Here is a 27,028-nt window from a genome sequence, read left to right as displayed (position 1 = left end):
TTAGAACCGAACCTCTGCTTTCGGTTGTTGTTCTGCTCAGAACCGAACCTCTGCTTTCGGTTGTTGTTCTGATCAGAACTGAGACTCTGCGTTCGGTTGTCGTCTCTCTCCGTCGATCCATCAGGATTTTTCACTGGTTTTAACTTCCTGTCTTGATGTGAGAAATAGGCATTTTGCGATTGCCAAAACTGTTTTCTTTCGGAGAGATTTTTCCTGTATCTCTGATTCCTTTCCCGTTTTTGACTTCTCATCTGCTTCGGTTGATGATGGATGTTAGCTTTATGTTTTTGATTTTCATTGGTTGAACCACTCTGAACCTATGTTGTTTTGCTTGGAGATGCGACTTCTTTTGCAGGAATTTATTTCTCTTGAGGGACATCTTTTGTTCCACTGGTACTTGCCACGTTGAAGCAATCATGTTATTTAAAGGTTCTGGAACGTATCTGCCTTTGCTTTTCCATGAAGTCCTTTCAGACAGACCTACCGTTTCATCAGCATTGTCAATGGGAGCCGACCAGAAGAACTCATCACAGCCGTCAGCATTGTCTTCGTTCACAATAGCTGTTAGTTCAGCAGTCTGATGTTCGGTTACACCTGTGACTTTGTATACCTGATTCGGAGTGGTCCTAACTTTTTGGTATACAACTGCCTTCTCTACAAGAATCGGGGACTTTTGTTGGGACAACCGAGCGAATTCCACAGGATTTTCTGAGATGAGATTTTTGTGGTTCTCGGGTTCATTTTTGACAAATTCTGAGCAATCAACTATGTCCTCTACAGAAATTTCACTCATGTTATCGTCCTCATCAAGCTCAGATGCATTTTCAACATCAATTTTATTTTCCGAGCTTAAGTTGACATTCAGTGAGTCAAATTTTTGTATAGTTTCGGTTCTAAGCTTCAGTTTATCATTTTCATCCAAAAGATTTTTGAGCATATTCTTGTGGTCCTTGGATTTTATGAAAGATTCAATTTTGTCCAGTCCATATAAATATGTTGGATTAACATCCTCAGACGAAATAATACTCTCACAATTAAATGCATCAGCATCAATTTCATCTTCCTTAAACTCAAGAAAGGGTAAAATCATGCGATGAATCTTTTTCCCTATTTCACAATTTAAATGAAGCTGAGTAATATTAGTATAAAGACGTTTGGCAATCAGACAAAAAACATTTCGCTGTTTCAAAAGCTTTAAATTATCTCTTTGCAAATAGATGTTTTCATCTTTTATTTTGATTAACTCTGACTCCTTCAGTTCGATCCACATCCGCCGTTCCTCACTCTTCGAAGACACCCTGCTTAATTGATCAGTTAGGTTAGAATTGGTGACCCGAGTTTGAGTCAAACTACTATCTAGATGAGAGATTCTTGAATTAACACTTTTTAATTCCTTTTCATATGAGCATTGTGGGACTTTAAATGAGACAAAAACTGATTGTACCTTCTTGATCAGTTCATCAAGTTCGCTGAACTGCTCGCTAAGTGGTTTGGCGGTAAAGCATAGATTCTGCTGTTCTTTGTCTTCATTCCCACCATCAGTGTTGTATCCTCTTATCTGAGAAACGTCGGACACCATCAAGCATCTTCCTCCACTGCTCTCTTCTTTCGCTACATAGGCCTTTCCATCTGAAGGCTTCCTCACTTCATCATCTTCAGAGTCGGTTGACCAAACCTCCACACCACCGAACTCATCATCAGCTACCGAGCCCTGCACAATTAAAGCATTCATGGAAGGGTTAGCAACAGATTTCTTCTTCCTTAACTCATCAAGCTTTTTCATCAACACAGCTTCTTCATCATTTTCTTCATTCTTTTCTGCCATCTTTTTGAGGATGCAATCTTTTGCATAGTGGTTCTTTCCTCCACAATAATAGCAGCTCACTCCAGAATCTCCTTCAGCCTTCTGTTCCTTCTTTGCTTCTTCAGCTTTCGGTTCTTCTTTGACTTTTTCAGTGCTATAGCTTCCTTGCCAGTTTCGGTTCCTATTGGTGGGGAATCTCTTCTTGATGAATCTCTTAGGGTTTGACACCATCATAACATAGTCTTCAGATGTGAGATCATAATCATCCAAGTTGAGATCTTCGTCCTCTATCACAACTTTACTTTTCGACAGGAGTGCTAATGAACCCAGACTTGAAACCACGGTCTTCTCCTGCAGCACGATCTTTTCCTGAGATTTTAGGATGCCCACCAGTTTCGCCAAAGAATAGGATTTGAATTGCTCATGTGCTTTGACTGTGGATACAATTGCTCTCCACTCAGACCTGAGTCCATTTAAAAAAGTAACCTTCTGTTCAATAAGCTTCCTTTCGATGTCATGTTTGATCATCTTGCTAAGAAGATGATTGAAGCGATCAAACGTTTGAGTCACTGTTTCTTCTGTTCCTTGCTTGAACTCACCAAACTCAGACAAGAGTAAGGTTTGAATAGAGTGTTCAAGGTCTTCATCTGTAGAGTAGAATTCACGTAGCCTGTCCCATATCTCTTTAGCAGTTGTTCATGAACTTACCAGCCTAAAGGTATCGGATTGAAGAGAAAATCTAATCAATCTTAGCACTTTGATATTGCACTGAAATTTAACTTTTTCATCTTGCGCTACATCTTTAACATCTTTCAGGAGATCATTATACTCCTTTTGAGTTTTAATAATCCTTGAAGTTGCTGAATGAGAAAACGGTCCAGAGATAATTGCTTCCCAGATGAGGTATCCATTATCCTCAGATCCTATGACATAATCTTCAAAGTGATTTGCCCAGACTTCATAATCATGGGTGTAGAGGATGGGAATCTTTGTCGTTGATCCAATGTTGTTTGAAATATTGATGGGATTGGATTGTGACTCGTCCATAATTGATCGAATAACCTGTTCAAAGATCAGACTTGTAATATATCGGATTAGGGAAAAGATAATAAAGCCTCCTGCTCTGATACCAATTGATGATTTTAAAACAAACTTAAAGAAGTGTATGGAATGCGGAATAAATATCAATGAATGCGGAATAACCCTAATCGAAGCTTTTTCACAGAAAAGAAGTGTATGGATTACACAGCCTCCTGCTCTGATACCAATTGATGAGTTTAAAACAAACTTAAAGATCGATTAGATCTATGAAACAGGTAGATGAATGACTAAGTAAACAATTAAGAATAAGCTAATGAATCAAAAGGCGTCGAATGATTCAATAAACAATCCTCAGAAGAGCTCGATAAAGAACGTCAACTGTAGATGATCTTAGGGTTTACAATATTCAATGAGAGTGACGACCGTTACAATACGCATACATGCATGCATATATTTATAATGAAACCCTAAGAGTTTTTCTAAGAAAAGGAAGGCTAATCTAGCTGAACACGGATTGACAAGCCCAATCTGGTTGTAAAACAAAAGGGCCCAAGACGCAACTCTATTATCTTCAACACATTTTAAGTCCTGTAGTATATACCATAATCCCTTATAGGGGGAGAGTGATACTTGTGTATAGATCTATACGAGATTGACAATCCCACACCTAAGTTGTTAGCTACAGTTAGGCCGACAGGCCTGGGGTGACAAATGTCATAACATTCCAACGCCTGAAGAACATTGTTATAGGCATCCTGGTCAAATAGTATAATTATAAGACTCACATGGAGTATTACAAACACATTGATTTACGGAATTTTTCAAATGCCTTAAACACTTTATACATAAACCTACTATTTTAAGCATGAAAAGCACTATTGCATTACAGTTTTGGAACAATCAAATACCATCTACTACAGTAGAAAATATGGGATTTTCTAGGAACTTTTAAACATGTACAAACCATTTTTCATTCTATTTCATATAAACATTGTCAATAAATACTTATGAACTCACCAGCTTAAATGCTGACCTACTCTTTCAACACCACTTGTATTTCTTAGGGATTCAGTAATACAGGTAAACTACAGCTTTTGAAGAAGGGATGCTGCAGCATTAGTTTAATTTCATTTTGACATCATATTGTAATTTGTTTTTGAAACAAGTACATTTCAACAATGTAAACTTTTAAATTATATATATGATGGTTGTATTACTTTCTTTACTATGTATTCAATCGTTGCGATACTACATGAAGTCATCCGCCCTCGAACGATTCCGCCGTTCTGGTTTGGGGGTGTGACAGATTGGTATCAGAGAATTGTTTATAGTGAACTAAGTATATAGAACCACATAAGATATACAAACTATAAATGCGTAGGGACTTAAGGTCTCTGACAAAACGTTTTTACACCTAAAACCTCGTTTCATTCAATTTAGATTATTTTGGGTCGTTAAAGTACAAATACATGCATACAACAATATATTTTCATGGTTAGAACTATTCAAGAAGTATTAAGACATGTTGTACACTACGATTAGGCCTCGAAATATGTAATCGAATTTGGGACGAATATAGCCTGATCAACTATATTTATCCGAGATTTGACTAACGTATGTCAAGGAATGGTCGTAGTGAGCAACAAGTCAAAAATTACTAAAATAAACACTAGTATCAAACATACAAATTTAAATACTATAGGAGTATTTGGGTATCGTCAACCGTCAAAACTCAGGGGGAAATTTTACGTGCTTTAGCTTATAGTCAGTTCTTAACCCCATTCACGTATAGACTCAGTGGTTGGATTTCATCACCCCGACAACCCTTACTACCCCAACCAAGGTAATGAAGGATGGACCCCGAGGAGGAACCCATGGAAGACGAGGAGGAGGAAGATTCTGATAGCTCAGCTTTAGAGCCTGAGGTAATCAATCCACCAGCCATCTGACTCCATCGGTTCGACCTCCTTTCAGGATGGGATTTGAAGGACCAACTCCCGTTAGGGGAAGCCACATCCACCATTGGAGCCAGAAGCAAGGACTTCGTCCTCCTTATGGTATGTGTTGGGACTTCTACGATGTTAGCGAAGGAAGTTCAACCGATTGAGCACTCCCAGTTGTGGTAGGCAAACTTGCCAATTAGGCTTATGAATCCGGGGTCCAAGCAAATTGGATTCGCGAGGTTGAAATAAGGATGGAATAGAACACAACTGATATCCGTTGCCTAGACATGCTAAGAGGGAATGCTCAACTCCAAACCAACTCCCTCCAAGAACAAATGAATACAACTCTCTCTGAATTGAGAGAGTTGAGGGCGCAACAAGCTACCTTTGATAGGCGTCTCATGGGAGCCAAACAATCGGACACGGAGTCAAGCTCCAAGCGTAATCCGCACAGCAAGTAGTGCTCGCCTAACTCCCAAATTTTGATATAGAATAGGAACTCGGCAAAAAGTCTTACTTTTCTTTAACTACTGTATCAGAGATCCTTAGAAGGGTCGAAATTTTCCTAACTCCAAATGTAACTCGGCATGTGTTTAATATATATGAAGACATTCCGTTGGGTGTAAATTCTTTGACTACCACTCAGATTCATAATTTTATCTAACGCTATGCAAACTTTTATTATGAGTCAAAGTCTAAACCATGGGTAGGTCAGTCGAATTTAGAAATTGATAAAAATGACAAATTTATTAACACACTAAAAACTAATGTTCTTCATTCTAATTCTTTATTAGCACAATGCCGCCCCGTAGATCTACACGACGTGTCAACAAAGCACCACCTCCACCACCACCCCCTCCAACGACGGAAAATGCCGCATTGATAGCTGATGTAACGGCCGCAGTAATAGCGACAATGGCCCAAATGAGTAACAATGGTTCTGGTGGGGGAGTAAATAGTTCTACGAATGGCCAACATCAACGTCGTTCGGGGGATTGTACATACAAGAATTTCATGAATTGCAAACCCATTACTTTTAATGGGGTCGGAGGGATAAGTGCTCTATCACAGTGGATAGAGAAAACTGAAGTAGTTTTTGAGATTTCTACTTGTCCGGAAGGGAACAAAGTGAAGTTCGCTTCCTGCAATTTCTCTAAGAGAGCTTTGACATGGTGGAATGGCCAAGTCAAGTCACTAATGCTAGTAGTGGATAATTCTATGGGCTGGGAGAACCCAAAAAAAATATTAATGCAAGAGTATTGTCCACGAGGCGAATTACAAAAGGTCGAACAGGAACATTAGGGCCTTACCATGGTAGGCTCAGATATCATGACCTATACCAATAGGTTCAGTGATTTGACAATCGTTTGCCCAGAGATAGTTGCTCTAGAGAGCAAGAAGATCGAAAGATACATCTAGGTACTGTCACCCTATATTCGAGGAAGTGTTCCAGCTTCCAAACCAATCACTTTCGATAGTGCCAAACAGTTGGCACAAGCTCTCGTAGACCATGGGGTCTGTTAAGACTTCACAACTACCGCTTCGGAACAACCCAGAGGAAGCAACAACAATAACAACAATACCAACAATAACAACAAGAAGAGGTTCTGGAACAAAAGGAAGAGTCAGCCTTCACATGAACCTTCCAAGAAACAACAGATTGTGGCAGTCCATGTCGCTACTGCCCCCACTACTGCTCCAATTACCACTACACCAGCAAATCCATATGTTGGAAACCTGTCGAAGTGCGCCAAATGCAATTTCCACCATAACGGAAATTGTCGAGAGATGCACTACAACAATTGCAACAATAAGGGGGCACACTGCTAGTTTCTCTAGAGCACCAGCACAACCGATCACCCAAGTCCACGGAGTCGGTGTGGGCTAGGCATGTTATGGATTTGGTGAGGCTGGACACTACAAGAGAGACTGCCCTAAGGCAAGCAACGCTGTCGGCATAGGAAGAGTGTTGGCAATAGGGCAGAACGAAGCAATACTTGATCCCACGGTGGTTACGGGTATGTTTCTCCTCAATAATGCTTATGCATGCATACTCTTTGAATGTGGTGCGGAGAGGAGTTTCGTGAGTCATAAATTCAAGCACATACTAAAACAGAACCCTAAATCACTCAATAAGATATTCATAGTAGAAATGGCAAACGGTAGAACAGAAAGTACGAATGATATGTACATAGGCTACACACTAACACTTAACGAACGTTCCTTTCAAATCCATCTAATGCCAATCACTATAAAGAGCTTAGATGTCATCATCGGTATGGATTGGTTAAGCCTACACCAGGTCGATATTCTTTGTCACGAAAGGTTGTTTGCCTAAACCTGCCAAGCGGCGAAACCCTTGGCATTTATGGTGACAAACCCGATACCAATTTACAAATCATCTCTTGCATCAAAGCCCAGAAATACCTACGTAAGGAGTACCATGCCTTCTTAGCCCACGTGGTAGATAATGAAAAAGAAACGAAGAGCATCGAAGACATTCTACATCTCTGTGATTTTCCCGATATCTTCCCTGAAGATCTCCCAGGAGTTCCACCAGAACGACAAGTCGAGTTCAGATTCGATTTAATTCCCGGGGCTACCCCAGTAGCTAAGTCGCCGTATCATCTAGTGCCAGCTGAGATGCAAGAGTTATCTAGCCAATTAAACGAACTGCTCAACAAAGGATTCATCAGGCCCAGCTTCTCACCTTGGGGAGCACTGGTCTTGTTCGTAAAGAAGAAGGATGGATCCTTCCGCATGTGCATTGATTATCGGGAACTTAACAAGCTTACTATAAAGAACTGATACCCGCTACCATGCATTGACGCCTTGTTCGACCAACTCCAAGAAGCGAGTTATTTCTCAAATGTCGACTTAAGATCCGGGTATCACCAACTACGAGTCTTGGAAGGAGATGTTCCCAAAAAAGATTTTCAAACTCATTATGGTCACTACGAGTTTGTAGTGATGCCCTTTGGATTTAAAAATGCACTAGTGGTGTTCATGGACTTAATGAACCGAGTGTGTCGTTCATTCTTAGACAAATTTGTGATCGTGTTGATAGACGATATACTCATTTATTCAAAGAATAAAGAGGATCATAGTCAACACCTCCGACAAGTCTTGGAAATGCTAAGAAAAGAGAAGTTGTACGCAAAATTCTCCAAGTGCGAATTTTAGATTCGGAAGGTAGATTTCCTAGGTCATGTGGTTAGCAAAGAAGGAATACACACGGACCCTTCCAAAATCAAAGCAATCGAGAACTGGTCAGCTCCAAGAACCCCAAAGGATATTCGACAATTTTTGGGCCTTGCTGGCTATTACCGTAGATTTATACAAAACTTCTTGAAGATTGCTAAACCACTCACCACCCTGACACATAAGGGTGTAACTTTCAATTGGGAAGGATAACAAGACATTGCATTCCACACACTAAAGAAAGCACTATGCAGTGCACCGATATTGTCATTGCCAGAAGGAACGGAAGACTTTGTGGTCTACTGTGATGCATCTAATCAAGGTCTTGGATGCGTACTAATGCAATGAGGTAAGGTTATTTCTTACGCCTCAAGACAACTAAGGACGCACGAAGTCAACTATAGTACCCACAATCTTGAACTAGGAGCAGTCGTCTTCGCGCTAAAGATCTGGAGTCACTATCTTTATGGCACGATCTTCACCGATCACAAGAGAATTAAACACATCCTTAACCAAAAAGAACTCAACATGAGGCAGAGACGATGGGTTGAACTACTGAATGACTATGAATGCAAGATTCGCTATCACCCAGGAAAAGTGAATGTAGTAGCTGATGCCCTTAGTCGGAAAGAATACTTAGGTCGGTGAGTGAAATCCTTAACCATGATGATCCATTCACAACTGTCCACACAAATCAAGGAAGCTTAGAGGGAAGCCTTGAAAACAGAGAATGTGGTAGGTGAAGCCCTAAGAGGAATGGACTAGAATCTTGAAGTCAAGGGTGATGGAGTTTGTCACTTCATGGATCGGATCTGGATACTGAAGTTTGGTGGATTCAGAGACGTGGTCATGAACGAGGCTCATAAGACTCGATACTCCGTGCATCTAGGTTCAGACAAGATGTATCTAGACCTCAAGAAACTGTAGTGGTGGCCGAACATGAAAGCATAGATCGCTACCTATGTGAGCAAGTGTACGAATTGCGCCAAAGTCAAGGTAGAGTACCAAAAGCCATCGGGATTGTTACAACAATCTGAAATACCCCAGTGGAAGTGGGAACAATTAACCATGGATTTCATAACGAAATTACCCAAGACAGCAGGCGGGCTAGACACCATCTGGGTAATTGGAGATAGGTTAATAAAATCTTCACACTTCCTACCCATAAAGGAAACCGACAAGATGGAGAAGCTAGCTCGAACATACATCCAAGAGATTGTACGACTACACAGTGTACCAATATCCATTATCTCCGATAGAGATAGTAGGTTCACCTCACGATTCTGGCAATCGTTACAAAAATCTCTAGGAACGAGGCTCGACATGAGTACTGCTTACCATCCACAAACCGATGGTAAAAGTGAGAGGACCATACAAACCTTGGAAGATATGCTAAGAGCTTGTGTAATTGATTTTGGTAAAGGATGGAATACCCATTTACCACTAGTTGAATTTTCATACAACAATAGCTATCACTCCATCATTAAAGTTGCTCCATTTGAAGCCATCTACGACACCACTCTCACTGGCCCGTAAATCATAAGAGAGACAACCGAGAAGATTGTACAAATTCGGGAAAGACTAAAGGCTTCAAGAGACAGACAAAAGAGTTATACGGACAAAAGAAGGAAGCCCTTGGAATTTCAGGTCGGGGACCGAGTGCTATTAAAGGTATCTCCCTGGAAAGGGCTAATACATTTTGGAAGACACAGGAAACTAAACCCAAGGTATATCGGACCATTCAAGATCCTAGCAAGGATCGGTCCGGTAGCCTACAAACTTCGTCTACCGCAGGAACTCAATAACATACACCCTACCTTTCATGTGTCAAACTTGAAGAAATGTTAGTCCGATGAGACCCTCATCGTCCCTCTAGACAAAATTGAAATCAACGAGAGTCTCGACTTTATAGAAGAACCAATTGAAATCATGGATAGGGAAATTAAGAGAACAAAACAAAGTTGCATACCCATCGTGAAGGTCCGCTGGAATGCAAAGCAAGGACCTGAATACACCTGGGAACGCGAAGATCAGATGAAAAACAAGTACCCACATCTTTTTCCCTAATGCACAAGTGTTTTTCTTACATTAAATTTTGGGACAAAATTCCCTCTAACGGGGGGATGATGTGACAACCCGATATTTTGATTGCATGTAATGACCTAAAAAGCCATGTATTGTAACCACTTTTGAAAATAATGAAATTAACTTTGAAAATAAAATGTAGAAAAGTCTCTATTTGGTTACCTACTATGTTAGATATCATTAAACCATGAGCGTACATAAAAAGAACGGCCAAATCAGACTTCGTATGAGGAAGTTATGATTTTCCAAGTTCGGTATTGCAGTAGACAGCTAAAAACTCGAAACAAAGAGCGAGCGACTTTTGGCCGGAATGACCTAAATGAGAATCAAAGGTCTCGACAATGGTATTTCAATGGTTAAAAGTCTACAAAAACAGACATCGGATAAAGAAGTTATGGATTTCTAACGAACTTTGCCTACCCTGACCTTTTAAAAATAAATAATAAAAATAATTTCAAAATTTGCCAACGGAGTCTAAATGAAAGTTGTAGAGCGTAGTCTCACCTACGGGTGGATATAAAGAACGTCGAAAACGGAGTTCGTATGAAGAAGATATGAATTTTTTAAGTTTACTAAATAATTAAAATATAAATTTAAATAAAAATCCGGTATTATCCAAAGGAGGAGTCACCGGGCCAATCCGAGTTACGCCCAGCGTACCCTTGTACGCCCAGCGTACCCAAGGACTAGGACTTGGAATGTCCACGTCGCCCCTCTACTCCCCTTTGTCTTGTCACGTCCGAAGTTCAAGCAATCTAGAATGCGGTCATGCATGATTGACGAGTACGCCCCGTGTAACCCCGTACGCCAAGCGTACCGTGGTGGTTCCCAACTCTTATAAAAGGGATGCGAAGGTTCCGGGTAAATTGTTCAATTTCTCTCATCTTTCTTGTGTTTTTATTTCATTTTGCATGCAAGTCATATCCCGAAGCCCCGGTTTCCATACCCAAGCCCCGAATGAAGTTTACGCTCCCGAGAATCCCGGGAAAACCCGCTTTCTCAAGTCAAAGTTCTACTCAGTTTTTGTCTCACCTTCTTTGATCTATCAAGTTAGTTCATACCCTTATAAACTACGCTTATGAATGTTTGATAAATGTTTTTTATACACTTTTAAGAGGGGGGGGGGGAATGAAAGTAAACACACGGTTATTATCGCGTGTAACCTAAAGTTTCACTATATAGACTTTTTATCTAGTAATAATATGTGATTCATAACTACTACATGAGAACTTTCGTATGCAATATATATTCTCGATAACATCTTGTCTTTTGGAAATAAAATATGTTCTATATATATACGAATCAAACACTTTATTTATACTTTAAGTATAGGTGATCATTTATGTCGCTTTAAATCTTATACTTTACATAACAAGTGCGTATTACACTAGGGTTTACTATATGAACGAAAAACACACTTTGAAAAAATGTAATAGGTATAGTTTACGAGAAAATCATGAACATTTACATATTGGAAACACTATATCAAAGAGATATTTTCATACACAAGAATAAATGAGCATTTTCATACGTAAATCTGTCTTATACTAAGTTTTGTGAGACATTTCACGTACTTTCGAGTATGCATCTTAAGTCCTGTATTATGTACCACAATCCCTTGTAAGGGGAGCGTGATACTTGTGTCTAGATCTATACGGCATTGAAAATCCCACACCTAAGCTATTAGCTACAGTTAGGACGGTAGGCTTGCGGTGACAAATGCCATAAGTTTCCAACGCCTGAAGAACGTTGTTATAGGCATCCTGGTCAAATAGTATGGTTATAAGACTCACATAGAGTATTAGAAACACATTGATTTATGGAGTTTTTCAAATCCCTTAAACAGTTTATACATAAACCTACTATTTTATGCATGAAAAGCACTATTTCATTACAGTTTTGGAACAATCAAACTACCATCTACTATAGTAGAAAATATGGGATTTTCTAGGAACTTTTAAACATGTACAAACCATTTTTCATTCTATTCCATATAAACATTGTAACTAAATACTTATGAACTCACCAGCTTACATGCTAACCTACTCTTTCAAAAGCACTTGTATTTCTCAAGGATTCAGTAATACAGGTAAACTACAGCTTTTGAAGAAGGGACGTTGCGACGTTAGTTTAATTTCATTTTGACATCATATAGTACTTTGTTTTTGAAAAAAGTACCTTTCAAAAATGTAAACTTTTAAATTATATTTATGATGGTTGTATTACTGTCTTTACTATGTATTCAATCGTTGCGATACTACATGAAGTCATCTGCCCTCGAACGATTCCGCGATTCTGGTTTGGGAGTGTGACATACAGTCCATGGATGACAATCAAGTTTGGAACTTATATGAGAATGTACCGGGCCATAAAACACCGGGGTGCAAATGGATCATCAAGAAGAAGACCATCATGGCAGGTAAGTTATAAGGTTCGACTGGTTGCAAAGTGTTTTACTGAGATTTTGGGTATTGATTATGATGAAACCATCTCACCGGTGGCAAAGATTAAGCCTATTAGGGTTATGTTGGCCATTGCTGCATTTCATGAATATGAAATATGGAAAATGGATGTCAAAACCACTTTTCTTAATGGAAAGTTGGCTGAGGATGTGCACATGAATTAGCTAGAGGGTGTGTGGTTAATCGGCACACTAACTCGTATTTAACAAGGTAGGCAAAGGGTAACTTAATGTTTATCATAGTATCGATGGAGCATCTGCGGTTAACCGGCACATCGATTAAGGGGTAAACACTTAAGGGTACCAAGTAATTTGCATGGTTACCTCACACCTTGTTTTGTGATCCTCGGCATCCCAGTCACAAAACCTAAAGGGCACACTCGAGATTGAAACATGCCATTGAACAGTTCAATGAATCTCAAAGATCTAGGAGTTTCAAAACCAATTAAAACCTAATTATTATTTCGTTTTTTCATGGTGGAAATTGGTGAATCGTCATTCACCTACCTTCAAATATTTTATAGCTAGGATTACGGCATCCCTCTTCTAAGTTATAAAATAGTTTATTGAGTCCTAGCCTTAATATTTAAGATTGGGTGTCATATTAAGGACTTGAGATCAACTATCTTGAATATCTCCCAAAACATGTCTGGTTTAGACATTTATGATCTTCCCAAATCTCTTAAAACAAGCTTTCCTAAATTAAGATGATGTCCCTTGGAAATCATACTTCTTTCACCTTCTTAAATTATTCTCCCTAACCCACAAGTTCAAAGTCACTCAAGCCCTATTGGCAAGGCAAGGTCTAGGTGTGATCACATCTTGGAGATGTAGTCACATATTGACAAGCCGGGAGAGAAGGGTGTCAAAGTCTTGAGAAAGTTGGTGGTTCAACTACTTTCTAAGTCACATAGTGAGTTCTTTTCGAACACCTATGAAACAGACTATGACAATACCCTCAATGATCTTATCTATTTGCTAAGATCAACTTCTTAAAACTTTATGGACATTGAAAATGATGACATTGGATATCTAATAAAGCTCTCTCGTCCTCGTGGAAAGGGATCGGCAATAGTCAACTCGGTTGACCAAATGGTAAAGAGAAAAACTAAGTCTGTGATAGTCCCGTGTACCATTATCAAAGGGTCTATATGTTTATATTGCCAAAGGAAGGGTCATTAGTTGCGAAGCTGCCAAATTTACGCAAGGATGTTAAAGTCAATAAGTTTGACTCTACTTTAGGTAAAGTCCATTATCTAACTCTGCTAAGTTTCTATTTTGAGATTCTTCATACATGATGTGACTGGGTCACATGGTGATGTTTTAAGAATCAAAGAAAAGTGAAGAAACTTAAAGAAAGAATATGCTTAATCTGATCACGTAGATGGAATTCTATCGCATAGTTTGAAGATCGGATTCTTGAGCTACTTCATAGGAGTTATGAGATGTTGCTTAAGATTAGATAACAACAAGTTTTTCATATGGATTGTAAGGATAAGTTTTTCCGCTAAGTTTTAAAATAAAAGGAAAAATGATGATTTTATTTATTTTAAAATATCCTTACAATGGCATTTAAGGAAAAATTGTTGCTTATATGATTCGATTAATAGCAAGAGTGGAAATATGAAATTAATTCTTTCATTTTTGGTAATGTCTAAATTTACGAAATAAGGAAAGATTCTCATCACCCAAGTTTCAATTGGACTGGGACTTGGAATCATGCAAGTTGTATAGCATGATGAATGAGAACTTTCAAGTATTGGAAAAATTAAGACTAATTACTTGTTCACAATGATGGGTGAGTCAGGTGAAGGACTAAGGGATCAAGTACACATTCTTGTGCATTGGTCAAGTCTACCACAAAAGATCAATAAGTCTATTCGTCATAATTTACTATAGCTCAGTAAATATGGTTATACTTACAAGCTTAAGTGTAATTTTGAGACATTGGAAAGAGGTTCCAACTTATGGAACAGTGAATAAGAAGAATCAACTTAGGCTGAAAGATAAAAGTTTCTCAAATCTGAAAAGATGGGAGAGTACTTTATTATCAGTTTTATGATCATCTTAATGATTTAGAGACTTTATCACAATTCATCCTCTAAGTGCATTCTGATAGTTAAGCAGAGGAGTGATGAATTGTTGAAGTGGTTAAATCAAGAAGATGAGTCATACTTCGTTCTAATACAAGTCTTGGAGTTATACTCTAAAATTGTAACTTGAGTGACATGTCATAAAGAAGGTTTAAAACACTTGTCAAATGTAATAGTAAAAGTTTTCTAGTCTTGTACTTTTGAAATTGGTAAGTTGTCATGTTTTGGATAAAATAAAGACCAGCTAAGGCCAACTGTGTGAAGTGTTTGTCTTGATTAGAATCCACACTATCTCTTGGATGTTTGACAAGGGAGTCTTATAGGTCAAGAGGACAGTGGGAGTCTAAAGGTCTTGAAAGTCTCAAGAACTAATCAAGAATAAAACCTAAAGTTCTTCACTAGCACACGACTTAAGGTTTATAACCTATCATGTTGACATATTCTGTGCCCATTCCAATTAAAGTTGGCTTTGCATATGATTTCTTAGAGTTCTCAATTGGTTGCACAACAACTTGGAAGCAATGGCAGGCCCTTGACCTGCCAGGTGGCAAGAAATTAAGATTCAGTTCAGTCCATATGAGTTTGGATTTGTCATTATCCTTGTCTTGTGACTATGGTTTTGATAATTGACATGGATAAGAACACATACACCATTAAATCTAAGTGTTATAAGGTTTCTCTCCGATTCATGAAAATGATGGTGAGGAAACACTTTCACTAAGTAGATTTTAGCTAGATAGCAATTGTGATATTTGCATTCTCAAAGTCGTTAGTGGAGCGTGTGTGGTTTACCGCACACTAACATGGACTTGTGAGAAGTGGAAAAAAGTCTAACCATTATGATTACGACATCCCTCTTCATAATTGTGTAGACACACAAGTGTGCTATCTAAGGGAAGGTGTATGATTTGATAAAGTTTTATCAAAAGAATATGGTATCAGAAATCTGAACTTTGGTAAGAAAGTCAGCTGATTTCTGAGAACATGTCAGAGCTAGTGGGAGCATAAGTGTTATGCTAATAATCATCATGTTAGTGGGAGCATGATAATTATGATAAATGTTGCAAGTTAGCAATGTTAATTATAGAAAACAAAAGGTTTGAATTGGGAAAAAGTTGTTTTGCTATAATTAAGGGAGAGGAAATTATACTTCATCTCAAATCTATAAGCTTAGATCGTGAGGCTTTAATCATTTAGTCAAGGAAATATATATGAATTTCATGTTGGAATGGCTCAACATAAGGAAATTCCGTATATGGGTTCATTATCTGCGTTCTAAAATTCGATTATGATTACGGCATCCCTTTTCATAATCTGAATTATGAGAACTTGGCAAATAGAAATGGAAATGTTATAGCAAAAGACTGGTTTAGTCTTTATGTGAGACATCATGAATCGTGTCCCATATGCTTCGGATATAGGATCGATTACATGTGCGATATTCATCATTTCTAAAAAATATCCAAATGCCTGGGGCATTAAAGGTTTAGAACTGGATATGACTAAAAGGATTAAACAATTATCGAGGACAATCTAAGGCTTACCAAAGATGGGTTGCTAAAGGACAGTTGGAAGTATAGTGATAATTCTGGAAGGACCATATTGACATATTGACAATCTTGTTCAGAAGTGATAGTCAAAATGAATCTGGAAATGTTTCAAAGTCAGAAATTTCAATCTGTGTATGATTAAGGAAACTTAATGCAAGAAGGATGTTTCCAAGGAGTTGATCTGCTTTGGAATACTCTATAATGATTTGTGCCAAGTCTTTGTGAATTTGTGCATAATCGTTACAAGAGGATCAATGCATATAAGTTTAGAATCTAATAGATTTCAGTAAATGACATGAATTTGGAATTCTTGCATATGCAGTAAGGATTTGGGAGTGTGAAAAGAGAATCATTGAAGTTATGTTCAATTGATCTAGTTCACAAAGTAAAGATCATAGACAAACATAGTATGCATACTTGGTGTATGGCCTAGTGTTTAGAAAACATAGTGTACATGCTTGGAGCATGGGAAAACTATTGTTTTAAATTCAAGAATAAAGTTGATAGCTGAAACAGTATACAATGAATAATGTGTAATCATATGGTGATAAATAAAAGGTGTTTTATTTATGTTCATAGGTTTTGATACCATATTGGATTCAATTATTATTGTGTTTCACTTTGCATGTTTTGACTTCCCGAATAAACTAGGTTATTCTTCCGGAATGACTCAGTTATTCAAACCATCCACAATCGGTCATATGTTGGAAGTAGATATGAATTAAGACTGTCATGGGGTTGGCTTGTAGAGGTCTAAGGTGTTGGACAAAGGGATACAACAATCATGAGTGCTCATAAGTTCTTAGTATTAGATTCAACCCGCGCTCATTGGAATCACTTCATGGATTTTATCACGAGTGATCATGAGACGATAATATCTTATATTCTTCAAAACTAAAGATATGAGATGTTACTATGAGTTGGTTGTATATTGATTGCACAAAAACGAATTTGGTAACTCGGTGCTATAAAACGTGCCTTTGTGTATGATTCAACAAGTAGTAGAACAAGCCATATGAGTCGAAGTTTATCCATTCCTTTTACCTTCGGGATAAAAGTGATATCTGTGGGCCCCTCGATGATTTGATGATGACAAATAGAAGTGCTCGGTCGGGCCAAGACTGATTTGATTTGTTCCATTAGTCAGTCCTCATAAATCGGAAATCTGGAAACAACAAATGGACAAAGAGAATGATTATAATCCATGTCTCAGTCCATATGATATCTAGAATGGAGGAATATATGATCCCTTATCTAATGGACAAGTCATTGACAAAGCTCAGAGTTCATCTACAAGGTCAAGAGTTCGACAGAAGCTTTTGAGAGATACAATTGCCAGTCGGTTCCTGAAGTCATACGCAATATTAGTTTTAGACTTATCCAAGTAGGAGACTGTTGAATTAATGTCTAAGTCCATAACTATAATTGGTAAGACTTGACCCGACCCGGCATGGTCAATTTATGTTACATGGAATCATGCATTTGGATAAGACTATAATGAGAGAAATAAGACACTTATGGTTATTAATATATTATAAGTTCTAGTATATTAAAAATAAGAATAATAATATTATTTAATTAGTATTGATGAAGAATTAATCTAGGATTAATTAAGTGATCAAAAGAAGACTAATTAAATATATGGGTTGATTGTGTAAATCATCCATACTTGTATAGTGGGCTAATGTTCCATGGATTATCTAGTTGGGCCAAAACCCATATGATGCTCCATGGTGTATTTGAACCCATGGATCCAAGGAAATGGAAAGTAATGACAATTAGGGTTTACCCTAATTGTAACACTATATAAAGATCTTATTTTTGACAAAATCGACCACTAGGATCATTCTAGAGAGGGTTAGCTGATTTCATGAAGTGTAGAATTCTCTCAAGTTATTTCAAGTGTATTTGGTGTTGAGTGAACCATTTGAGGTGTCACACTTGGGGAACTAGGAACTCAAGCTTCATGAAGACTTTCTACATGAAAAAGGTATGTATTCTATCTTGTTATTGTTGGATTAATCTCTAAGTCCATAACTATATTTGGTATGTACTTGACCCGACCCGGCATGGTTCATTTGGGTTGCACTTCACCGACACAATTTATATGGATAATCTTTTGAGAATAGTATGTTTATGATTAATATTAATATATTATAAGTTCTAATATATTATTATGGAATCATATTATTATTTAAATTAGTATTGATCAAGAATTAATTTATAATTAATTAAGTGATCAAAAGGAACTAATTAAATATGGACTCTTATATATATGGAATGGGCCAAGTTCATTTAGGTTGGGCTAAGCTTTCATGGATAGTCCATGGAGTGTTTAACCCATGGATCCTAGGAAATGAAAGGTCATGGGTATTAGGGTTTAAGCCTAATCCTCCACACTATATAAAGATGTCATTGGTTGGTGAAATTGGCACTAGTGTGGTACACTAAAAAGGGCTAGCCAATTTCAGTAGAGAGAACCAAGTATCCATATTCTCTAAAGTCTTCCAAGGTGTTTTGGTGATTTGTGATTCCACTTGAGGCTTCCACACTATTGGGGCTAAGCTCTTAAAGCTTGAAGACATCAAGCTACATCAAAAGGTATGTCATCTAACTAGTACTTTGTAGTATAAGTGCTTCATAATATACTAGTTAGGATTAAAGCCTTGGAAAGTTCTTATATGCATGTATAATAAAGAAAACATAGATCCAAGGTATATAGGGTTGCATGTACACCATAGGAGTGTTAGAATGCTCAAAACCCAATAGTGGTATCAGAGCCTAGGCTTGTTTTCTTGTTATACCTGCAATAGAAGCTGAAAAAACGAATTTGTTGCTGTCTGATCATCAGACTCGACGAGTCCATCAGGAGACTCGGCGAGTCCATGCTTAAAATGCGATCAATTCGATCGAACTCGCCGAGTTGGTTCATGCACTCGACGAGTTGGACCCCCAGACAACATATTTTCGAGGTTTTTGACTAGAAATGGACTAGGAACATTACCCTAAGTTGTTTTTGAACTTATAAACTTGTTTTTTGATGTGGTAATGTTCATGCTAATCCATTTTCAAAGATAATTGTCAATAGATTCATGTTTTGTATTAGTTTAAGGTTTAGACTAATTACATGAAAAAGTTTGATTTGAATTATCTTGTTCTTATGAGTTGCTTAGATTAACAGAAAAGTTGAGTGAAACAGTTGTTTTCAATCCAAATTAATCTAAGAGTTGATTCTAAAATGTGTTTTTGTATCTTGTCCTCAAGTTATTTGAAAAGTCACATTTAAGTTTCATAAAACTCATAAAAGTTGGCAATGGTTACAAAAAAAAATGAAGAGTCTTGTCCTTAAGTTATGGAGGTTCAAGAGTCACTTCATTAATAAATAAGTAAATAAAGTTTAACGATAATTAAATCCATAAGTTATAAAAATAAAGAAAAGTTAATTCTTTTAACAGTTTAAAGTGTTCCATAACTTGTCCTCAAGTTATGGAACTTGAACAGTTTTTGGATTAAAACTACTTTAAACACATAAGTTATGGAATTAATTAGTTTTGAATAATTTCAAAACTTTCCCTCAAGTTTTGGAATTTGTAAAGTTTTCTCGTAGAAATACTTTAATTCCAAGTTAGCTCTTAGAATTTTAAAAGTTAAAATTCAACCCTTATACTTTATAGTAATATAAGTTAATAATATATATATATATATATATATATATATATATATATATATATATATATATATATATATATATATATATATATCTTCTATCTTAATAAAAGAAATCAATTTTGCCATGTGGCACTTCCACAAACCATTTTTCATCAAAGTGAAATTCCAATTATACCCTTCTTTATTCTAAATATCTCTTTACATATTATCAATAACTCAAAAAAACAAAAAATTGCACAATTAACTTTAAATCCCTATAAATATGTAACGACTAACATTATTTTGAATTCCATTTTTACCTTTAATTTCGGCATAATATTCAATTTCCTAATATAATTCGATTCCATTTAATTTATAAAGATACAATAAGATTCTTACTTTTATTTTTTAGTTCATATATTTGGTTTGTTCTATGGTTACTACATACATATATTATACATCCTTTTTTCATTCTTCTATTAAACTTTAAATGTTATTGTTTATTAAATTAATTATGTTTAATATGTGATAAATAATATCTAATGTATTGTATTTCGGAAGTATATTTATAATAGATAACTTGTTGAATATATTTATAATTTTAATGTATATTTTATGTTTAACAAATTATAAAACACAACAAGGTGTTTTATAATGTCTATTTATATTTTCTAATTCAAATGTTAATTGCTTCATTGTTTAGGTTTATTTTGTTTTTTGTTTTGCTACATCTTTAATTATGGGTATCATCTTTAATTTAAAAAAGTTATATTATTTACACAAATATATTTTTATAAAAATAAGATTAAAATTTTATAATTTTTTGTTTTTTCATTACCATTTTTAATTATTAATAATTCAATATTATATTTCTTTTTTTTACCCGTGTTCTTCACGGGTTGTAACCTAGTATATATATATATGTATAAGAGTAAAGTCGGTCTTACCGCTAGTACGCCTCATTCACGAAGCCGGTCTATAGGGTGGGTATAAGGTTGTTTCCTATAAAATGGCAACTTAATGGGTGTCCATTCTCACCCACCGCTTGCTTGACTGGTAGAGGGTCGTTAGCCGAACGGGTTTGATAGGACTATAATTTTCCCTTCATTAAAAGTATTAATGATAAATACTAAGTAACTAAACTCTTAATAATACCCAATCTTAGTTACTTAGGAAAATGTGAATAAGGTGCTAATCCATGAAATTACACTTTACACTTTGTCTAAGTCGTTAGTGGAGCGTGTGTGGTTAACCGGTACACTAACTTGGACTTAACAAGGTAGGTAAAGGGTTACTTAATGTTTATCATAGTATCGATGGAGTGTGTGTGGTTAACCAGCACATCGATTGAGGGGTAAACACTTAAGGGTACCAAGTAATTTGCATGGCTACTTCACACCTTGTTTTGTGATCCTCGGCATCCCAGTCACATAACCTGAAGGGAAAACTCGAGATTGAAACATGCCATTGAACAGTTCAATGAATCTCAAAAGATCTAGGAGTTTCAAATCCAATTAAAACCTAATAATACATTTAGTTTATCTTGGTGGAAATTGGTGAATCGTCATTCACCTACCTTCAAATATTTTATAGTTAGGATTACGGCATACCTCTTCTAAGTTATAAAATAGTATGTTGGGTCCTAGCCTTAATATTTCATATTGGGTGTCATATTAAGGACTTTAGATCAACTATCTTGAATATCTCCCATAACATGTCTGGTTTAGATATTTATGATCTTCCCAAATCTCTTGAAACAAGCTTTCCTAATGAAGATGATATCCCATGGATATCATACTTCTTTCTCCTCCTCCAATTATTCTCCCCAATCCACAAGTTCTTGAAAAGTTTAAGGTCACTCAAGTCCTATTGGCAAGGCAAGGTCTAGGTGTGGTCACATCCTGGAGATGTAGTCACATATTGACAAGCCGGGAGAGTTTGATGTCAAAGTCTTGAGAAAGTTGGTAGTTCAATCACTTTTTAAGTCACAATGTGAGTTCCTTTGGGACACCTATGAAACAGACTATGACAAGACCCTTAATGATCTTATCTACTTGCTAAGATCAACTTCCTAAAACTTCATGGACATTGACAATGATGACATTGGATATCTAGTAAAGCTCTCTCTTCCCAGTGGAAAGGGATCGGCCGTAGTCAACTCGGTTGACCAAATGGTAAAGAGAAAAGCTAAGTCTGTGATAGTCTCGTGTACCATTATCAAAAGGGTCTATATGTTTATATTGCCAAAGGAAGGCGCATTGGTTGCGAAGTTGCCAAATTTACCTAAGGATGTTAAAGTCAATAAGTTTGACTCTACTTAAGGTAAAGTCCACTATCTAACTCTGTTAAGTTTGTATTCTGAGGTTCTTGATACATGATGTGACTGGGTCACATGGTGATGTTTTAAGAATCAAAGAAAAGTGAAGAAACTTAAAGAAAGAATATGCTGAATCTGATCGCGTAGATGGATTTCTATCGCATAGTTTGAAGATCGGATTCTTGAGATACTTCTTAGGAGTTATGAGATATTGCTTAGGAATAGATAACAACAAGTTTTCATATGGATTGTAAGGATAAGTTTTTCCGCATAGTTTTAAAATAAAAGAAAATTCTTGATTTTATTTATTTTAAAATATCCTTACAATGGCATTTGAGGAAAAATTGTTGCTTATATGATTCCATTAATAGCAAGAGTGGAAATATGAAATTGATTCCTTCATTTGTGGTAAAGTCTAAATTTACCAAATAAGGAAAGATTCTCATCATCCAAAGTCTCAATTGGACCAGGACTTGGAATCATGCAAGTTGTATAGCATGATGAATGAGAACTTTCAAGTATTAAAAAAATTAAGACTAATTACTTGTTCACATGGATGTGTGAGTCAAGTAATGTACTAACGGATCGAGTACATAGTCATGTGCACTGAATAAGTCCACCACAAAAGATCAATAAGATTATTCATCATAATTTACTATTGTTCAGTAAATATGGTTATAGTTAGAAGCTTAAGTGTAATTCTGAGACATTGGAAAAGCTTCCAATGTAAGACAGAGCGAATAAGAAGAATCAAATTAGGAAGAAGGATAAAAGTTTCTCAAATCTGAAAAGATGGGAGAGTACTTTAGTATCAGTTTTGTGATCATCTTAATGATTAAGAAACCATATCAAAATTTGTTCTCTAAGGTAGTCTTAGTGCATTCTTATGACTAAGAAGAAGGGATCTTGAATTTTTGAAATGGTTAAATCAAGAAGATGAGTCATACTTCGTTTCAATACAAGTCTCAGAGTCATACTCCAAGATTGTAATTTGAATGACATGTCTTTAAGAAGGTTTAAAACACGTGTCAAATGTAAGAGTAAAAGTGTCCTACTCTTGTTCATTTGAAGTTGGTAAGTTGTGATGTTTTGGATAAAACAAGGACCAACATACGCCAACTATGTGAAGCGTTTGTCTTGATAAAGAATTCGCACTATCCCTTGAATATTTGACAAGAGAGTCTTATATGTCTAGAGGACAGTGGGAGTCTTAAAGGTCTTGAAAGTCTTAAGAACTAATCAAGAATTAAACCTGAGTTCTTCACTAGCACACGAATTAAGGTTTATAGCCTATCGTGTTGACATATTATGTGCCCATTCCAATCAATGTTGGCTTTGCATATGAGTTCTTAGAGTTCTCAATTGGTTGCACAACTACTTGGAAGCAATGGTAGGCCCTTGAGCTGCCAGGTGGCAAGAAATTAAGATTGAGTTCAGTCCATATGAGTTTGGATTTGTCATTATCCTTGTCTTGTGACTATGGTTTTGACAATTCACATGGATAAGAACACATACACCATTAAATCTAAGTGTCATAAGGTTTGTCTCCGATTCATGAAAATGATGGTGAGGAAACACTTTCAGTAAGTAGAATTTAGTTAGATAGCAATTGTGATATTTGCATTCTCAAAGTCGTTAGTGGAGCATGTGTGGTTTACTGGCACACTAACATGGACTTGTGAGAAGTGGCAAAAAGGTCTAACCATTATGATTACGGCATCCCTCTTCATAATTGTTTAGACACACAAGTGTGTTATCTAAGGGAAGGTGTATGATTTTGATAAAGTTCTATCAAAGCAATCTAGTATCAGAAATCTGAACTTTGGTAAGAAAGTCAGCTGATTTCTGAGTACATGTCAAAGCTAGTGGGAGCATAAGTGTTATGCTAATAATCATCATGTTAGTGGGATCATGATAATTATGATAATTATTGCAAGATTAGCAATGTTAATTATAGAAAACAAAAGGTTTCAATTGGGAAAGAGTTGTTTCGCTATAATTAAGGGAGAGGAAATTATACTTCATCTCAAATCTATAAGCTTAGATCGTGAGATTTTAATCATTTAGTCAAGGATATATATATGAATTTCATGTTGGAATGGCTCAACATAAGGAAATTTTGTATATGAGTCCATTATTTGCGTTCTAAAATTCGATTATGATTACGGCATCCCTTTTCATAATCTGAATTATGAGAACTTGGCAAATAGAAATGGAAATATTATAGCAAAAGACTGGTTTAGTCTTTATGTGAGACATCATGAATCGTGTCCCATATGCTTTAGATATAGGATCGATTAGATGTGCTATATTCATCCTTTCTAAAATTTTCCAAATGCCTGGGGCATTAAGAAGGGAAAAGGTTTAGAACTGGAAATGACTAAAAGGATTAAACAATTGTCGAGGACAATCTAAGGTTTACCAAAGATTGGTTGCTCAAGGATAGTTGGAAGTATAGTGATAATTCTGGAAGGACCATATTAACATAATCTGTAAGGAGGCAATTCTTGTTCAGAAGTGATAGTCAAAGTGGAATCTGGAAATGTTTCAAAGTTAGAATTTTCAATTTGTTTAAGATTAGGAAACTTAATGCAAGAAGGATGTTTCCAAGAAGTTGATCTCCTTTGGAATGCTCTGTAATGTTTGTTGTCAAGTCTTTATGACTTTGTGCATAATCATTACAAGAGGATCAATGCATATAAGTTTAGAATCTAACAGATTTTAGTAAATGGCATGAATTTGGAATTCTTGCATTTGCAGTAAGGATTTGGGAGTGTGAAAGGATAATCATTGAAGTTATGTTCAATTGATCTAGTTCACAAAGTAAAGATCATAGACAAACATAGTATGCATACTTGGTGTATGGCATGACTAGTGTTTAGAAAACATAGTGTACATGCTTGGAGCATGGGACAACTATTGTTTTAAATTCAAGAATAAAGTTGATAGCTGAAACAGTATACAATGAATAATGTGTAATCATATGGTGATAAATAAAAGGTGTTTTATTTATATTCATAAGTTCTAAGACCATATTGGATTCAATTATTATAGTGTTTCACTTTGCATGTTTTGACTTCCCGAATAAACTAGGTTATTCTTCCGGAATGACTAAGTTATTCAAACCATCCATAGTCGGTCATATGTTGGAAGTAGATATGAATTAAGATTGTCATGGGTTGGCTTGTAGAGGTCTAAGGTGTTGGACAAAGGGCTACAACACTCATGAGTGCTTATAAGTTCTGAGTATTGGATTCAACCCGCGCTCATTAGAATCACTTCATGGATTTTATCACTAGTGATCATGAGGCGATAATATCTTATATTCTTCAAACCTAGAGATATGAGTTGTTACTATGAGTTGATAGTACATTGATTGCACAAAAACGCATTTGGTAACTCGGTGCTATAAAACGTGTTTTTATGTATGATTCAACAAGTAGTAGAACAAGCCATATGAGTCGAAGTTTATCCATTCCTTTTACCTTCAGGATAAATGCAATATCTTTGGGCCCCTCGATGATTTGATGATGACAAATGAAAGTGCTCGGCTGGGCCAGGACTAATTTGATTTGTTCAATTAGTCAGTCGTCATAAATCGGAAATCGGGAAACAACAATGGACAGAGAGACTGATTATAATCCATGTCTCAGTCCATATGATATCTAGAATGGAGGAATATATGATCCCTTATCTAATGGACAAGTCATTGACAAAGGTCAGAGTTCATTGACAAGGTTAGAGTTCGACAGAAGCTTTTGAGAGCTACTATTACCAGTCGGTTCCTGAAGTCATACGCAATAATAGTTTTAGACTTATCCAAGTGGGAGACTGTTGGATTAATGTGTAAGTCCATAACTATATTTGGTATGTACTTGACCCGACCCCACATGGTCCATTTGGGTTGCACTTCACCGACACAATTTATATGGATAATATTTTGAGAATAGTATGTTTATGATTAATATTAATATATTATAAGTTCTAATATATTATTATGGAATCATATTATTTAATTAGTATTGATCAAGAATTAATTTATAATTAATAAATTATCAAAAGGAACTAATTAAATATGGACTCTTATATATATGGAATGGGCCAAGTTCATTTAGGTTGGGCTAAGCTTTCATGGATAGTCCATGGAGTGTATAACCCATGGATCCTAGGAAATGAAAGGTCATGGGTATTAAGGTTTAACCCTAATCCTCCACACTATATAAAGATGTCCTTGGTTGGTGAAATTGGCACTAGTGTGGTACACTAAAAAGGGCTAGCCAATTTCACTAGAGAGAACCAAGTATCCATATTCTCTAAAGTCTTCCAAGGTGTTTTGGTGATCTGTGATTCCACTTGAGGCTTCCACACTATTAGGGCTAAGCTCTTAAAGCTTGAAGACATCAAGCTACATCAAAAGGTATGTCATCTAGCTAGTACTTTGTAGTATAAGGGCTTCATAATATGCTAGTTAGGATTAAAGCCTTGGAAAGTTCTTATTTGCATGTATTATTGAGAAAACATAGATACAAGGTTTATACGGTTGCATGTACACCATAGGAGTGTTAGAATGCTCAAAACCCAACAGTTATATCCATTGTTTTGTATGCTAGATTAGGATAATACCTTGGATGTTCATATTTGCATGTATAATAGAGAAAACATAGATCCAAGGTATTTAGGGTTGCATGTACACTTGGGAGTGTTAGAATGCTCATAACCCAACACTTATATCATAGGGATAAGGATACTAAGAGAAAGGAGTAAAAGACTAATTGGACTTAGTCAGAGTACCTACTTGGATAAGGTGTTGAATAGGTTCAACATGCAGAATTCCAAGAAAGGAGATTTACCGATCCAATGCATTGCCAAACTGAGTACGACTCAG

The sequence above is a fragment of the Lactuca saligna genome, chromosome 5 (assembly GCF_052625555.1).
Source record: "Lactuca saligna cultivar CGN05327 chromosome 5, ASM5262555v1, whole genome shotgun sequence".
Classification (NCBI taxonomy): domain Eukaryota; kingdom Viridiplantae; phylum Streptophyta; class Magnoliopsida; order Asterales; family Asteraceae; genus Lactuca; species Lactuca saligna.
Note: the sequence above shows the minus strand (reverse complement) of the source record.